The sequence below is a fragment of the Ambystoma mexicanum genome, chromosome 3p (genome assembly GCF_040938575.1).
Source record: "Ambystoma mexicanum isolate Mex_15411 chromosome 3p, UKY_AmexF1_1, whole genome shotgun sequence".
Lineage (NCBI taxonomy): Eukaryota > Metazoa > Chordata > Amphibia > Caudata > Ambystomatidae > Ambystoma > Ambystoma mexicanum.
This window is the reverse complement of record NC_090925.1, coordinates 212,478,429-212,483,206: the sequence shown is the minus strand read 5'-3', so window position 1 is coordinate 212,483,206 and position 4,778 is coordinate 212,478,429.

Below are 4,778 nucleotides of genomic sequence, written 5' to 3'. Positions count from 1 at the left end.
CCAATCCTTACTTCTAAATACAAAATCGTGTGGGATAGCAGTGTATGCAAAAAGAAAAGTGTTCAAGAAACAATATGTCAGGATAGTTGAGCAGTTGGCTTCCCTTCACCATATTTTCAGCACGGGGCAAGGTAGCAAGTTCGAGCTTCGCACACCCTCTGGCTTCACTGCCACAAGGCTACAGTTCAAAGCAAAGGTCCTTTTGCCAAAGCTTCTTTTCCAATATCACTCTCTTATTGCCGAGGGCCTGTTGCAACAAATAAGAACCAAAGTTCCTTTCTTATCAGGGCTTTCACATGTACAAGTTCTTGGTTACAATACTCATCATGGGTCTTTCTCCTTCAGGCTTGGACCCCTTTTTACCATAATGTTCGCAACAGGAGGGGTGTGGTATGAGGATGGCTGAAAGGGAGTCACTAATGGTGTCTGCAAAGTTTCCATTGTAGTCAAAAGGTCTGTAAAGGAGTAGGAAACTGTGGGTGATGGAGGGAGTGAGTTGGAATTTCACAGGCAATGATTCACAGTCAGTGTTCCAGAGTTGTTTCTCAGAGCGTAAGACTGTGAGGCTTTGTTTGTGGAGAATGGCTAATCCTCCAGCTCTGCTGGATTTATGGTGCACTATCAGGAAGTAGCCGGAGGGGAATGCCTTGTGTGCAACGTCGTCAGAGAACTAGGTTTCAGTGATAAAGAGGATGTCTGGGCTTTCACCAGAGATAAAGTTGAAAATTATGTGTTTGTTTTTGGCAACAGATCTGGGGTTGATGAGGATGCAAGCACAAGAGCAAGTAACGTGGGTTTGTCCTGGTGAGTGGGGAGGATTGGGGGTAGGGTAGAGGTGGAAGGGAGTGGGTGCAGGGGATGCACACCACTAGAAGGAATCCCAGAGGCGGGATGCAGTGGGGAGAGGTGTGCGAGGTGGGGGAGGAAAGGGGGTGCCATGGAGACTAAGCAGTATCTGCTATGTTATCGGATGCTGAGTATTCTCAGCATGTTCAGGCATTACAGTCTTACCGAAACATCTGAATGAATGTTGAAGTCTATTTTCTGGAGGACCATTAAGGGCATTGTTCCTTCATGGTAGTCAGGCTGTGCCACTTTATAGTGCCCTTCCTCAAGGATACTCTGTATGGTAAAGGACCTTTGAATGGTACGAGAAGGAGGAGTCAGATTTTCTGAATTCAAGTTAAATATCAGGAGCATCATCACTACAATCACAGGGATTGAAATTAAGGTTGAATGAGCAGGAGCTAAAAGCAGCTCCTGGGTATCCTGCATTGACCTATGACCAGGAGCTACCACTGGGGAACAAGCAGGTAGTACATGGCATTTTGCAAATCTAACTTCCACCTAAAATGTAACCTATCATTTTGTCCATTATTTATGATCTCTTGTATTGATGTGTCCTAAGGTTTATTTTTCGATTGCCCCAATAGCAGAGTTAAATTCACATAGGTATGTTTGTTTGACATCAGTTAGCCTGGGGAGCCAAAGGTAGATCCTGGTATCAGTTGGTGTGAAGCCAACAGGCTCTTCCTGGCTGTAAGCAGGAGCTAAATAGGTCCCAGTTCCCCTTAATATCGACCCCTGCAATCACTGCAGAAGATTCCTCAGGACTGTTTGAGGTCATTTCTTGCAACCTTTCCAAAGGGTGTAGACCACACAATCCTGTAAGCAGTCAAATCACTGATTATACAGAGAGGAATAAGGTTAATAAGCTTATTTTAGATTCCAACAGGGTTGAGGACCTACTTTGGATGATGGCGAAAGTCTTGCCGTTCAATGATTTTCAAGAGTGTTTCAATGAACAGTTGCTGGATACACATTGTAATCTCACTGAAGAACCTGAGACTGATGAATGCGAGACAGTGCCAGAACCAATCAGTACAGTTCTGACTTGGTCAGCTTATAATTCCATTATAAGTGATCCTCCAACTAAAGAAACTAGTGCCTGTGTACTCCCACTCATAAATGCCAGCCCAACAAACACAGCTCAAATTCACAAAGGGGTTGAAGAAACTAACATCTGTTGTCACCCCAGAATCAAAAACAGTTGTAACATTGGATCTTGGCCTTTACAAGTGAGTTTTAAAATTAGCTATGGCTAACAAAAGACTGGATGCTTAGACCAGGTGAGCTACATATAATAATGGTGATGCTTTGGGCTATTGGTTCTTTCTTGGGTGATACAGGCATTGAGGCCACATTAACTGTTCTTTATGATGCATTGAAGATTCTGTCAGGGAAGAGCATAAGGAGAACAGTTGAAACACACACGAGACTAAGGCTTGTACTTTTCAAATGCATCATTGATGAATTCTGCAAAGACCATGTTGAAGTCAAAGAAAAGATGGAACCTGAGCTTATGAAGTTACTTAAAAGTTTACAAGTGGATGATTTCCAAGAAACAAAATCGTCCATAATTACGTTGTCACTGTTCTGACAAATGTGAATGCGATGGCCAAAATGGAAGCATTTCAGGCTTAAGAATCTCAAGAAAAACCAACACTTTAAGTTGCTCTTCAGTACATTCATATTGTGGACACAATGCTTTTATTTATCAGATCTGTCTGAACTGCAAACTGGGATTTACACCTTGCATCACTTGAAGAGTTTTGCAAGCACTTTTTCGACATTGATTTGATAAACTACGTAAGTATGATCGCTGTCAGATCTGTCTGAGTTGGAGCTCACCTGAGGTTTTTGACGTGCAGATGAAGCAGGAGATGTAGTCCCTGGGTTGTCCAACATGTCCAGGATTAACAGAGATATGGAAAAGCCTCTACTGAAGCCACCCTGCCTGTGAAAGAGTAGCACCAGGCAGAATAATCCCCAGCGAAAACAGCTAAAGAATAACAGAAGAACCCCTTCCAAAGAAGGAAAAAAACCTGCAAGTCCACAGTTGTTCCAATAGCTGAATCGTAGCTCTTTAGGTGACAAAGGAAGGAATAGCGCAACAAAAAAAAAACGGGAAAGGTTTGCAGACCAAAGATCTAAAGTGGAAAGGCAGGATTAGCAGCAGAATGTCAGAACGAAGACTGAAGTGGGAAAACCTGTGAAAGCCAGGACGAGGACTGAAGCGGGAAGGCAGAAGGAAAGCACAGGCCAAAATGGAGAAACAAGAAGGAGCGATGAACTTGGAAAGCCAAATCCTAGTAGTGAGACGCAAGGACGCCATCCCTCATGTTGCCGGAAGTGGTAATGGACAGAAATGGGCACTCCGAAAGGCTAGACCATGCAGAGGACATGAACAATGCCATCTTGGGTAGGGCCACAGCATGTAGGAGCCATGGTGACAAACGCCAAGATGACAAGGACCACGGGCAGCAAAAATTCGCGACAATAGCATGGTACTTAGCAGATATGAAACAGCTTGAAAGAAAACAGCTGGACTTGTGGAGTGATTTTCAAAAAGGCAATTAAGTAGTAAGCAAGACAAAGGTACCCTTTTGTGCTGTAGGTTCAGATGAAGCTCTGAAACATCAAAACAGGGCAATGAAAGTACTTGCTGGTGTGGTCAATATAACTCAAAAGAAACATGTTCTAGCATGATTCTTCTTAGCTTCTCCTAAGCTGTGAAGGCTGTCTACAGAAGCAAAAGAAATTGTAGGAACAACATTACGAACGGTCAAAACATCACCACCTAATAGCATCCGATTTCCAACCCAAGCATAACATTTACTAATCCTGTGAATTGTGATGAAAAAGAACTCCTCAACATTGGCAGTGTTTGATATTAAATGCAGACGGACACATCAAGAATGCCAGATGAATGTTGGCAAATGTACAACAGCTTTAAAGAAGACCAGATTGAATCAGACAGCTGTAGCCGGTGGGCACCAATGAAGAAAGAGAAGGTTCAGCTGTGTAAAAGGGCACGCAAAGTTGTTAAGACAAAAGTATCAGACACCTTAGTGCAGTTGAAGGCAGATCGTTCATTGTCCGCTGATTGCTTCACAACATCGAAGTGACATTGATCTACTGGAATGCTTGAGTAATTACACATTCTCTGCACTACCTCTTTCAACGTTCAACTTAGGTGATACAATGATTTTAGCTGCAAACAAAAGCAAGTTGATGAAGGTACTGAAGAGGAGCAACATAAAGAGGTTTCTAACAACCAACATGACAGAGGTCTCTTTATTTGTTACCGAGGACTGATTATCTGTACCAGAGCAAACCTATTCTGCAGCTGTCCTTGGCGGAGTGGCAGAATTGCAAGCACTGCAGAAACCGTCATATGTGAAGACATGCCATGACCTTGCAATTGACGTCAACAAGAAAACAAAACCTTATCTGCTCAAGTATGACAAAACTCATTTAGTATTTGATACCTACCTAGAGAATTCACTCAAGAACTCAATGCGAAGGAAAAGAGCAGGAAAAGCAACATCTTTTGAGTACAAAATATTGAAATCTCTTCAATGAGAACATTCATATTGCACTCTAAAACTAAGGATGAGTTAACAGTTTACCTATCAAATAAAGCAATTCTGCATGCGCAGAGAATAAAAAGAAGCCTGGTAGCCAGTTGGAGAAATGAAGCCAAGTCATCACATGGAAATGATGTTAGAGACATTGAAAGTATACATGAGGCAGACACAAATAATTCTTCACTCCCTTTATGCATCACATGGTCATGCTACTACCCTCCACATTTTTTCACCTTGTAGAGGAGGTCCCAAATAAAGCCTGCACTCCAGTCGTCCATTTTGAAGTACCAGGAACGTTCACACCCAAATATGTGACGTATGATGAGCAGAGAGCGGCAGTAGGGCACT